This window comes from Oncorhynchus tshawytscha, linkage group LG12 (assembly GCF_018296145.1).
Source record: "Oncorhynchus tshawytscha isolate Ot180627B linkage group LG12, Otsh_v2.0, whole genome shotgun sequence".
NCBI classification, from domain to species: Eukaryota; Metazoa; Chordata; class Actinopteri; order Salmoniformes; family Salmonidae; genus Oncorhynchus; species Oncorhynchus tshawytscha.
Window position 1 is genome coordinate 61,061,128 of NC_056440.1, and position 13,843 is coordinate 61,074,970.

The following is a 13,843-nucleotide window of genomic DNA, read 5'->3' on the forward strand; positions in this document are numbered from 1 at the left end:
ACATCAAGCAGGCTACGTTTTGCCGCTAAGTGCAATAAGCCCAACCCCTCACCACAGGATTGAGTCCACACTAGTGCTATAACACAGTGGGGTGGGGTAAAAGACAATCACTAACGCCGGGGTGGGGACAGATCCTCAGTCCAGTTAGTAGTAGGTGTTAAGTTGCAGTAAAAGGATACAGGCTGTAGAGTATGGATTAAGGCACCTTCCCTTTATTGATCTGACTGTACTTTATTTAGGCATGAATCACAGCTTTCTGCCAGACAAAGATGGCTGGCGCTGTGCAGAGCAACTGTGCAGAGCTTGTGTAACTTGTTCTTACTTTTCATCAAATAGAGGGTCCTATTTCTGACAGGGGGCCCGCCCCTATTAGCCGGGCATCATGGGTAAGTGGTGGCGGCTGTAAGGCAGAAGTAATTGAGCATTAAAGCTCTCTAAATCTGTCTGCACATGGGCGGACGGAGAGAAACTACAGGATCAGACATTATGATAGGCTCTCCCAGAAGGAGAGGTTTTACTTTGACGCCAACTGCCAAAAGAGGGAAACCGAATACCTCCAGGAATCTCAACAGAGACTGACCAACGTTACTGTCTAAGACTTTAAATGATAACTCACATGTTGTCCCAGTTGGTAGTGGGATGTGTTGGCAGTCCCCCACATCCCAACAAAGCCCATTCAGTCAGTGCGGTCAGACTACCTGTGGGTATTTCTGTGTAACTGGCTTTGAGATCAACTAATCCTGCACAGCAATCTGAGGAGGCTTCAGAGTCCTTCATGTGATTGCACCTATAGGAACATAGTCCTCCCTCATATCACTATGAAAGGCAGAACTGACAGCAGACCAAAATAAATCCTTCTCATGGTCTTCTCATCAACACATACAGAGGTAACAGGATGACAATAAAATATGGCATACCAGCATTTATGAGTTCGTATTATAGCAACTGTTTTTGGCTACGTCGACGCCAAATTCTGTCTGGTCAAGGCTGATGGCAGTCTTGGCCTCCACCAATGAAAGGTTAAGGAAAGGAAATTCAATTTCAATAAATTATCCAGAAACGCAGATTGCCTAAGACTTGTTTTTATTTACTTCAGTGCTTTTATTAACCTATTACAGACATGCACCTACATTTGGTTTGCATGACACACTTGTGTCTTTAATACACCCCAAACACACTCATAAATACACAGCGCCCAATGGAATCTGGGCTGCATTACATTAGGGAGAGCAGAGCTAGGTTCTTTAATGTAGCCGAGGCCTGGTCCTCCTCACCATTCGTTCCACTGACAGACCAAACCAGGGCCGATGTCTGCACTCTGTGGACGTAAATAGGGGCCTCTTTCTCTAATAACGAAGCACATAGCATGCCACAGTCCCTCTCAACCTAAAGCCACAAACAGCTGCTTCTGGTGCATCTGGCAGACTGCTTAGAGAGGCACAGATCGCCCAATGATGTCAGTCTGTTTGTCCCACCCAAAAGGCTACAGGGTGACTTACGGCCACTCCCTGGAGAGAGGGCAGTCAAACTTGTTTCCAGGTTGGAAGGAGAGGGATGGAAATAGGGGGTTTGTCAGTGGTGGTCAGTCAATTCCCCAACTCTGTTGTCTGCTCCACCCACATCTCCTTCCTGTGGTCTCCGGACAACAACATAACAATCTCTGAAAACAACGTTATAGTCACACACACTCTCGGGTTAAAGAAGCTAGAATTAAACAGAAGGCTGCTTTAATGGCAGCAACCACAGCAAGATTGCCCGATAGTGATGCCCCATTGACAGACAAGACCAAAGGCATTCCATGCCTTGCTCAAATGTAACATTACTGCCAAACAGTAATAACAACGTCTTATATAAAGCTAAAGTCAGAGATTCTGTCAGCTTCACGTGGAAAGACTTGCAGGCAGTACCGAGTTCACATCAACAGACACTGAATCAGAGCTTTTTCTAAACTGTTGTGATGCTCTATTTTTTTAATGCTTAAACTCAGAAAGGAGCAATATTTCAACAATCTACTACTCTCTGTAACAGCTGATGTTATGTCATCAAAACGTTCACAGGAGCCATGTGCCCCTGAGGCCATATTCATGGCAAGCAAGGTCCTTCTTCCACTTTGTTCCAGTGAAATATGCAGTCTCCGAGGGTGTCTTGGAGGATTTGATATGCAAGAAAAAAAACATATTTCCAATTCACACATGCGTATAATACACACTAGAGGTCGACCGATTATGATTTTTCAACGCCGATGCCGATACCGATTATTGGGGGACCAAAAAAAATCGGATGCCGATTAAACGGCCGATTTTTAAAAATATATTTGTAATAATGACAATTACAACAATACTGAATGAACACTTATTTTAACTTAATATAATACATCAATAAAAATACATTTAGCCTCAAATAAATAATGAAACAGGTTCGATTTGGTTTAAATAATGCAAAAACAAAGTGTTGGAGAAGTAAAAGTGCAATATGTGCCATGTAAAAAAGCTAACGTTTCAGTTCCTTGCTCAGAACATGAGAACATATGAAAGTTGGTGGTTCCTTTTAACATGAGACTTCAATATTCCAAGGTAAGAGGTTTTAGGTTGTAGTTAATATAGTATTTATAGTAATATTTCTCTCTATACCATTTGTATTTCATATACCTTTGACTATTGGATGTTCTTATAGGCACTTTAGTATTGCCAGTGTAACAGTATAGCTTCCGTCCCTCTCCTCGCCCCTACCTGGGCTCGAACCAGGAAAACATCGACAACAGCCACACTCGAAGCAGCGTTACCCATGCAGAGCAAGTGACGTTTGAAAAGCTATTAGCGCGCACCCCGCTAACTAACTAGCCATTTCACATCGGTTACACCAGCCATTAGGCTGATAGGCTTGAAGTCATGAACAGCCCTGTGCTTGCAAAGAGCTGCTGGCAAAACGCACGAAAGTGCTGTTTGAATGAATGCTACCATCGCTCAGTCAGACTGCTCTATCAAATATCAAATCATATACTTAATTATAACATAATAACACACAGAAATACGAGCCTTTGGTCATTAATATAGTCGAATCCGGAAACTATAATGTCGAAGACAAAACGTTTATTATTTCAGTGAAATACGGAATCGATCGGTATTTTATCTAAACGGGTCTAAATATTCTTGTTACATTGTACAACCTTCAATGTTATGTCAATAATTACATATAATTCTGGCAAATTAGGCGACCCAAACTGTTGCATATACACTGACTCTGCGTGCAATGAACGCAAGAGAAGTGACACAATTTCACCTGGTTAATATTGCCTGCTAACCTGGATTTCTTTTAGCTAAATAAGCAGGTTTAAAAATATATACTTCTGTGTATTGATTTTAAGAAAGACATTGGTGTTTATGGTTAGGTACAGTCGTGCAACGATTGTGCTTTTTTCGCAAATACGCTTTGTTAAATCATCCCCCAGCATTGCATTGATTATATGCAACGCAGGACACACTAGATAAACTAGTAATATCATCAACAATGTGTAGTTAGCTAGTGATTATGATTGATTGATTGATTGAATGTTTTTTATAAGATAAGTTTAATGCTAGCTAGCAACTTACCTTGGCTTCTACCACATTCGCGTAACAGGCAGGCTCCTCGTGGAGTGCAATGAGAGGCAGGTGGTTAGAGCATTGGACTAGTTAACCGTAAGTTTGCAAGATTGAATCCCAGAGCTGACAAGGTACAAGGTAAAAATCTGTCGTTCTGCCCCTGAACAAGGCAGTTAACCCACCGTTCCTAGGCCGTCATTGAAAATAAGAATGTGTTCATAACTGACTAGCCTAGTCAAATAAAGGTGTAAAAATTCTGATTAATCGGTCGACCTCTAATACACACGTGTACATGTGTGAAATAGGACAAATATATTACTATGCAAAGGCCAGCAAATTCCTCCTAGATCCTCTCATCATTGATAAAAAGTATTTTCTTCTCTCCATTCTCCCAGGTTTGGCCTGCTAGCAGGTTCTGGTCATAGCTACAGAGAGAGACAGAGAGAGAGACAGAGAGAGAGAGAGAGAGAGAGAGAGAGAGACAGAGACAGAGAGAGAGACAGAGAGAGAGAGAGAGAGAGAGAGAGAGAGAGAGAGAGAGAAAAGACAGCGAGCGGAAAATGGGGAGAGACGCTAACACAAAGTGCTTTCATAGACACAGTCCTACTGTGAGATATCATCGACATCTGTCTTATCCCAGCTCCTCATCAGAGCCACAAGTCTCAATCTGACACCAAGGGTAAACAGCTCACCCACCTAGCTGCTCAGAGCATGGACGGACTGGACGGACTGGACAGACAAAAACAAATGACACAAACCAACCCTAACTGTCTCAAGATCTTAAGTAAAATAGTGATGGACGCTGGTTATTGATTCATGATCCTCTACATACAAGATAAGATCTAAACCTGTGTGATGGTGCCATACTGAACACTATGCAGACCTCTGGGTGTCAGCCATATCATCCGTTATCACAGTGGTGAGTCACGAGTGAGCTATGCAGAAGGCTGACAATTCAATTGAGAGATTAGAACACCAACAAGCAAACAATAACTGTCTCTTATCTCTTAACCTTTTCAAGTGTGAGTTCCAAATATCTCTCCCCAGTGTGAGTTTCTTTATGCGTGAGATGTCAGAATGCACTCACTGTTCCAAAATGTGATTGTTACGCAACAGGAAAGACCGTGCTGCCCTCAGGCTTTACTGAGCAGGACAAACTTCTCTCTTCGAAGAGAGTCCAAGCACAAGTTTCCCCAAATCAAGTATGCAGACATTTGCACAGTCTTGCACAAATGTTCCCCCTTTGGCACATTTTCTGGCTGGGGCTCGCATTGTCTTTATTGTTGTCTTCCTTACAAATAATAACTTTGGACATGTGTGTGTTCCTATCAAAGTAAGTGCCTTATTTTCTGTATATCATGTTGTTGTTTCTACTGTAGCGTACCGTATGTATGGAGCATAATGTATTTACTGTTTTATTCACATGTTTTCAAAGACTGGTGACAAATCATGCATTTCAATTCTTGCATAGATTGTAATGAACACATATGATGTGTGTAAAAATACTTTTTTGGAACGTTGTATGGGTTAAGAACAGCTAATGTTAAGCTATTTGCCAGCTAAGTGTGACGCCATGTTTGTTGACATTATACTCCTTCCAGTTCTCTGCTGCCAATGACTGGAACGAACTACGAAAATCTCTGAAACTGGAAACACTTATCTTCCTCACTAGCTTTAAGCACCAGCAGTCAGAGCAGCTCACAGATTACTGCACCTGTACATAGCACATCTATAATTTAGCCCAAACAACTACCTCTTTCCCTACTGTATTTATTTTATTTTATGTATTTATTTATTTTGCTCCTTTGCACCCCATTATTTTTATTTCTACTTTGCACATTCTTCCACTGCAAATCTACTATTCCAGTGTTTTACTTGCTATATTGTATTTACTTTGCCACCATGGCCTTTTTTTGCCTTTACCTCCTTTCTCTCACCTCATTTGCTCACATCGTATATAGACTTGTTTCTTGACTGTATGTTTGTTTTACTCCATGTTTAACTCTGTGTTGTTGTATGTGTCGAACTGCTTTGCTTCATCTTGGCCAGGTCGCAATTGTAAATGAGAACTTGTTCTCAACTTGCCTACCTGGTTAAATAAAGGTGAAATAAAATAAAAAAGAAATACAATGCTTAGTGGGAGTCACGTAAACGTCTGTCAGATCAAAGATGTTAAAACAAAATGAGGTGAAGGGATAGTTCGCAAATTTTCCGTGTAAACTTCCGGAAGTGAATGAAGGGAAGTGAATGACGGTAGACGACACACCCCCTTCAACATGCATACTGCAAACAGACCAAACTCATCTTGTCTCCTCTTCCTATCTTTGGTTGGAGTGGAAAAACAAATATGCACAAACAACCCATCGTCGGATTACTTCCAATTTTTTGAATGTTTTTTACTCAATTTTTTCGATCAATGGTGAGCTAACTTGTGATGTGACGAATTGCAAAATAGTAATTGCTATTAGCTCATTCATATTATGGTTTCTGTCAGCCTGAGCATCAGCGCTAGGTTTGGATGATTGTGTTATGCTGTCGATACTTCTGTGAATGTCTGAACATTGCATCCAAAAATAAACGGGTCACATTCAGGACTGTTTATGCTAAATGTTTCTGTGAGAAAACAGTGTGGCCAGCTCAAACGCTGACTGTTGTGTCAATCGAAACTGGACGTTCTAAGTAACTGTTCTAATCGGTTTGAGCGTACGCTGCAGGGACCACTGTAGAATGATCACACCTGTGTGTTGGTACGTGTCAAAGCGTTAATGAGCTTCTGGATCAGTCATTAAGCCAAGCCTCAGACTGTAAAACTCATCCTAAGACTGATGACATGAAGACAATAAGCATGGTCATGGGGCTGGCTGAGATAGCACTGCAATAGGAGCTTCTATACATCAATCCGTCATAGGGTCTCTGTCCCTGACCATGAATTTACCAGCGCAGAGCTGATAGAAGAAATGGCTCCTTAAACATGTATTAACAGTCATTACTTATTGCACCCAGTGCCACAGAGGTCTACTGACGTCAGCTCTGATTGGTCACTTGTTTTTCTTCTGGACACGTCTTCCAGTCGGGAATAAATAACAATATGTATAGATCTCCTGTTGACAGCAACTTGACTTCAAAGCCCAAAGACATGTCAGTCAAATAACTGGATTAGAGAGAGAGAGAGGGTAGGGGGGGGGGCGAGTGATAGAGAGAGCAAAGGGAATGGAGAAGGGGGTTTGAGGGGAGAGCAAACACCAGGAGAGAGTAAAGAGCTGGGTGTGGAGGATTGGAATGCATTTGGCGAGAATGATTGTAGGTACACTGTCAATTTGGCATGCAGGCTACATACCAATTGCTCTTGATTGCACCGAAATAAACACAGTACAGCCTCCAGTATTTATCCTGGACATTCACTAAAAGAGTAGCCGTGCTACACTTAACCACTAGTACTCTATGAGCCATTGTTATAGTCTGACATTGTTTATGTAAGTGTTGAGATGTGTGGAGAGGTATTGGAGGATGTTGATATTCCACACAGGAACTTAGACAAAGGAGAGGTATTTTCAAAGCCAAAGGCACAGTCTACTCTACATTAAGCGAAGAGTCTTTGGGTTTTCAGAAAAGCGGTACATCAATCCTGTGTAGTTATTGTTATTACTCACACACACACACACAGATTCAGAATATCAGTTCACAGACCCACAGTCTGATGCATGTGGCACGCAAGCAGATGGGTATCTGCGATCCTAAAAATGGGGTGTTGCCATGACAACCACACATGGTGGCGTTGTACATCTGTATGTGTGCATGTGTGCGTGTGTGCGTGTGTGTGAGTGAGTGAGAGAAGAAACCCAATAGAAATGGGAATTATCTCAGTATTTGGGTCTGTCTGTTTAGCTGCCCCATGCATCAGGGAGCCATTAAGTAGCTTACTAAAGCAAGCCCAGTTAGTGTTAGGACATTCATTCAGGGGGTTATGTGCCTGAATGTGGGGAGTAAGGTTGTAAAGAAAAGATCAGCTGGACTCATCCCCATCATCCTCATTCTTGTCATCTTCATCAACAGTCATCCAGTAGGTAGGCAGACTATAGTAGGCTAAACAGGGACATCACTGGGGTGGACTACAGCCAGAGTGGCCAGGGTTTCAGTGAGCATGTCTCACTCAGCCCCAAGCCTGGTTAGTCGAGACAGGAGCATTGAGAAAAGAAGAGGAATAAAGGGGAGAAAGAGAGAAATCATGACATCTGTGGGCGACAAGAGGCCTCAAGATTATTTTGAAAAAAGGTGGAGGTGGAGAAAGGGGAACATGGTGAGAGTTATTGGGCCGGCTGTACTATAAATCCATTTTCACTTTTCCGCAAGATTTTATTTAAATGCTCTCTATTGTAACTATTTTTAAAACGGAAACCAATATGCGAAGATGACAACCTACCATTATAATTTAGAGTGGTGGGATTTATCGTGGAAGAATATTTTCTGTGGCCTTGGAGTTGCTATTACAAGTGTGGAAAATGTGAGAGTGACCTGGGCTTAACAAAACGTGCCTGGCCTCACGTTAACACTGTTTTGAAGTGGGAGGCAAAGGGTGTTTTTTTAAGATGGGTGTAAAGGCAGATGGCCCAGACCCAGACCCAGCCTGGAGGAAAAAAAGATGTTATGTTTTTAAAAACCTGAAGGCTATATCCATTCAATCAAAACCGCTTGGTATGTTTGGGAAGGGGAAAAGAAATGAAAGGGAGAGGAAGAGAGATACATGGAGATAGAAAGATTAATGGAGTTAACTTGAAAACAAACCATAATAAACATGTCCAATTGATTCAATGTCACTTTCACAGTACTATGGAAAATATAACAACAAAAAACATGTAATGCAGTACCCTAAAATAAGATGATACAGCATAGTAGGCTACAGAGCTGGCATCATCTTCTGGGAAACACCCATTCCTTACAAACAAACAAAATTAAAAAGAAGGGAAAAGATGTCATGTAACAATGGAATTTCCAACAAAGTAGTCCTACACAAAACAAAATGTATATTTAGAAAAAGATCATGCAGAGATTTCCAGTCCTGTAGAACGAATTAACTCCTATGCTGATTTTAACACTGTAGAGCTAGTTCTTTGACAACAATGATGACACAAAACTTTCAGCAGATGGATTCGCCAAGAACGATACGTCTGAATGTAAAAAACGTGTCACTCCACAAACCTGTTATTCTGTGTCATTCAACGGTCTCATTCAACAGTCCTCTAAAATTGTCGTAGCAAATACTGTAGTGTAGCATGATTGTTTCTTCAATCAGAGGTACAGTATCAATCAAACTTGTGAACTTCGCACTTTGTTGTGAGATTGTAACACACGCGCCTCGTTATAAACGAGTTATAAGTGCATCAATGCAGTTCACAAGCAAAGCCATTTCACAGTGGAAATGTCGGTCAACTCAAACAGAGAATAATTAACTCCTGACAGCTACAATACTACCAGCGAGCTAGGTGGAGTGACGAAAAAATAATGCCATTATATTAACTTCATGGTGTGGTAATTCTGTAGTAAAAGCGAGCAATAATGGGTTTGTAACAATGTATCAACATTGTCAAGTTAAGTCAACATACAGACAAACGTATTATATTTATTCACGAATGTTGAATAATATCCATGCACACACACAAGGACAGAAAGGGATCAGACTGGGCTTTCCTGCATGGAATTCTGCCGTGTTGTCTGTCATTTGACACCCCGGTGTTGAAAGCAAGCTGTGGCTTTTAAGTGAAACTAGCTGTCCACTGCAGAATAAAATACATATATGCACATACCTTTATAATGGCACAATTTCAGTTTATTCTAAATGCCACTTGATGCGATATTTGTTGGATAGAAGTCGCTATCCTCTCTTCGCTAGTCTTAACGTCATTCTTCCAACAGGAATTTCTCCTTGGGAATTGGAGGTACGGCTGACCGAGTGGGGAAGCGAAAAGGGGTGGGACTTGGAGACTAAGCTTTGAAACCGTCCATCCAGCCTACTGACAGTTTGATAATTTGCTTAAATATGGAATGCCGTTTGTGTTTTTGCTGTCAAAAAAATATACACGTCAAATAACACTATTTGACGTGTCAAATAAGCCTGTTGACCAATCAGGACCCGAATATGGCTGCACGTCACATAATAATTGAACAGGTTAATTCATTGTCGACGTAATTATTGCACATTGATTACACTATCACTCGCGTTTCATAGGTCACAACGATGCACGGAAACGTATGCTATGACGCTGGTCAAGTTTTGTCTTGCGCCGGTGCCGCTGCCGCACGAGCGTAGACACACTTCCCGAAGCTCTGGACAGTGCTGGTCGTTAAAAAGCTAGCTAGCTGATGGATTCAAACAATGTTCTTCACCAAAAACATAGCAAAACGAGATAATCTGTTTCAGTAGCTATAGTTATCTATCTAGCTAAGTGTCATCATCTAAAATACCCCTAATTTATAAGACGGTTCTTATTTGATTAATGGTTGTCGGACCCACCTATGTGAAGCTAGCCACAATAGTAGAATTTGCGGTTTGCCTTCAAAATAGAGGTATCTCACTGAAAGTCATGCAAACAATACAAATAGTGGAATCATGCCATAATGGAAGAGATCCTGCTAAACGAGGTTGGAATGTTCTTATATAAATCAACAAAAGACAATCATTTGTTAATTTGACAAAAATCTGTTTAAATCAAACTGGACGTATTAGACTAGAATTGCATTGAGGGCATATTTATTTCTCTTTACAGCCTTCCCTATGGGTTGTGGATCATTGACAGTCTACTCAGTGACACCCAGAGAACCTTTAGCGTCATAGCTCTTATTGCGGGACTCTGAAACCACTGTGAATTGAGCCACATTTATTGTACCCTGTCAACCTACTATGTTGTATTGAACACTATTCCAGAGGAAAATAATACAATGTGGATGTGTTGGAGCCTGATAACTCACGAGGACTTTGGGGAAAAAAGCACTTGGGTAATGAGTAGGCTGATACCCCATTTCATTGATCACCAATCGTTAGGTAAGGCTGTACAGTGCAATAAGAACGTCAATATGCACATTAGAATGACTGTGGAGGTGATTTCCCATAGTCAAAGTCCTGCAATAAGAGCTACGACGCTAACATTTCCGTAAACTCTTCACAGTTGTGTTCTCTGGGTGTCACCTAGTAGACTGATACCCAATTTCATTGCTCCACATTCCAACACTCCAACCATGTTTAACATGATCAAGTCTAAATATGGCATGATTTCAACAATTGTAGCCTTTTGCATCACTTTTAAAGAGTTGGAGACTTTTATCTCCCTCACCAACTTCAAACATCAGCTATCTGAGCAGCTAACCGATCGCTGCAGCTGTACATAGTCTATTGGTAAATAGCCCACCCATTTTCACCTACCTCATCCCCATACTGTTTTCATTTATTTACTTTTCTGCTCTTTTGCACACCAATATCTCTACCTGTACATGACCATCTAATCATTTATCACTCCAGTGTTAATCTGCAAAATTGTAATTATTCGCCTACCTCCTCATGACTTTTGCACACATTGTATATAGACTCCCCCCTTTGTTTTCTACTGTGTTATTGACTTGTTAATTGTTTATTCCATGTGTAACTCTGTGTTGTCTGCTCACACTGCTATGCTTTATCTTGGCCAGGTCGCAGTTGCAAATGAGAACTTGTTCTCAACTAGCCTACCTGGTTAAATAAAGGTGAAATAAAAAATATAAAAAATAAAAAGAGGGACTTTTATTTTAAAGGTGAACCGCAAATTCCACTATTGTGGCAAATAATTATTGTGGCTAGCTTCACAACACATAACCCGGTCCGGTGTAACGACCCTGGGTTTATAAACGAGGATATAGACTCGGCCGCTTGAGCATGCTTTTGGGGCACAGTTGATATCAAATTAAATCTAATTTTATTTGTCACATACACATGGTTAGCAGATGTTAATGTGAGTGTAGCGAAATGCTTGTGCTTCTAGTTAGTGCTTCGAGTCAGATAGTGCAGTATTATCTAACACGTTCCCAACAACTACCTAATACACACAAATCTAAGGGGTGAATGAGAATATGTTCATGTAATGATATGGATGAGCGATGGCATAGGAAAGATACAATAGATGGTATAAAATACAGTCTATACATATGATATGAATAATGTAAGATACAGTTGAAGTCAGAAGTTTACATACACAAATACATTTCAACGCAGTTTTTCACAATTCCTGACATTTAATCCTCGTAAAAATTCAATTTTAGGTCAGTTAGGATCACCAGTTTATTCTAAGAATGTGAAATGTCAGAATAATAGTAGAGAGAATTATTTATTTCAGCTTTTATTTCCTTCATCACATTCCCAGTGGGTCAGAAGTTTACATACACTCAATTAGTATTTGGTAGCATTGCCTTTAAATTGTTTAACTTGAGTCAAATGTTTTGAGTAGCCTTCCACAAGCTTCCCACAATAAGTTGGGTGAATTTTGGCCCAATCCTCCTGACAGAGCTGGTGTAACTGAGTCAGGTTTGTAGGCCTCCTTGCTCGCATACACTTTTTCAGTTCTGCCCACAAATTTTCTATAGGATTGAGGTCAGGGCTTTGTGATGGCCACTCCAATACCTTGACATTGATGTCCTTAAGCCATTTTGCCACAACTTTGGAAGTATACTTGGGGTCATTGTCCATTTGGAAGACCCATTTGCGACCAAGCTTTAACTTACTGCCTAATGTCTTGAGATGTTGCTTTAATATATCCACATAATGCTCCTTCCTCATGATGCCATCTATTTTGTGAAGTGCACCAGTCCCTCTTGCAGCAAAGCATCCCCACAACATGATGCTGCCACTCCCATGTTTCACGGTTTGGATGGTGTTCTTCGGCTTGCAAGCCTCCCTCTTTTTCCTCCACACATAACGATGGTCATTATGGCAAAACAGTTATATTTTTGTTTCATCAGACCAGAGGACATTTCTCCAAAAATACGATCTTTGTCCCCATGTGCAGTTGCAAACTGTAGTCGGGCTTTTTTATGGCGGTTTTGGAACAGTGGCTTCTTCCTTGCTGAGCGGCCTTTCAGGTTATGTCGATATAGGACTCGTTTTACTGTGTATATAGATACTTTTGTACCTGTTTCCTCCAGCATCTTCACAAGGTCCTTTGCTGTTGTTCTGGGATTGATTTGCACTTTTCGCACCAAAGTACGTTCATCTCTAGGAGATAGAACACGTCTCCTTCCTGGGTGGTATGACAGCTGCGTGGTCCCATGGTATTTATACTTGCGTACTATTGTTTGTACAGATGAACGTGGTACCTTCAGGCATTTGGAAATTGCTTCCAAGGATGACTTGTGGATGTCTACAATTTTTCTTCTGAGGTCTGGGCTTATTTCTTTTGATTTTCTCTTTGTCAAGCAAAGAGGCACTGAGTTTGAAGGTAGGCCTTGAAATACATCCACAGGTACACCTACAATTGACTCAAATTATGTCAATTAGTCTATCAGAAGCTTCTAAAGCCATGACATCATTTTCTGGAATTTTCCAAGCTGTTTAGAGGCACAGTCAACTTAGTGTATGTAAACATTATTAAAGTGGCATTATTTAGAGTACATTGTATAAAGTGACTAGTCATCAATTTATTAACGTGGCCAGTGATTGGGTCTCAATGTAGGCAGCAGCCTCTGAGTGAGTGATTGATGTGTAGCAGCCTGATGGCCCTGAGATATAAGCTGTTTTTCAGTCTTTGATGCACCTGTACTGATAGCGTGCTGATCTTTGGGCTAGAAGATCGAGGCTTCGAGACCTGCTCCCTGCCAGTTTCATTACAGTATAGTAGTCAGATGAAGCTAGCTGGATGGCTACCTAGCTACTTCTCACATGGATTCCTAAATCATTGCTATGAATATTGAAAATGACTGCAGTTTCTATTGTTTATTGTTTTCAGGTTGGTTGCATTGGTGCTAGCTATGTACTAAGCTAAAGCTAGCTAGTTATCCCAGAAGTTGCTAACATCTGTATCAAAGATATTTGCAAACCTTTTTGATCCTGCTCGTTTGATCCTGATCTAATATCAAATGCTTACACAGATGTTTTCACATTCGGTCGAACAAATCAGGCCTTATTACTACCAACACGGTATTGTACAGCTTTGACAGTGATTGTAATGGTGGCGCTTGGCTTCCACGTGCAAATTCAGCACACACAACATTCTATAATAGAATTGTGTTTTTCGACGTGCATCTTT

At 40.9% G+C, this 13,843-nt stretch overlaps 1 protein-coding gene across 2 annotated transcripts in view; it reads right to left on the reverse strand.

The window, feature by feature from the left end:
• LOC112263561 (coiled-coil domain-containing protein 102A) overlaps window positions 1-9,591 on the reverse strand; it is a 68,007-nt gene extending 58,416 nt beyond the window's left edge. The window contains exon 1 of one of the 2 annotated variants that reach the window (XM_024439973.2): window positions 9,383-9,591. The gene's annotated coding sequence lies outside the window, so the exon portion shown is untranslated. The remainder of the gene's footprint in view (window positions 1-9,382) is intronic. The other variant, XM_024439972.2, reaches the window with a different exon arrangement.
• Window positions 9,592-13,843: the final 4,252 nt, after the last annotated feature.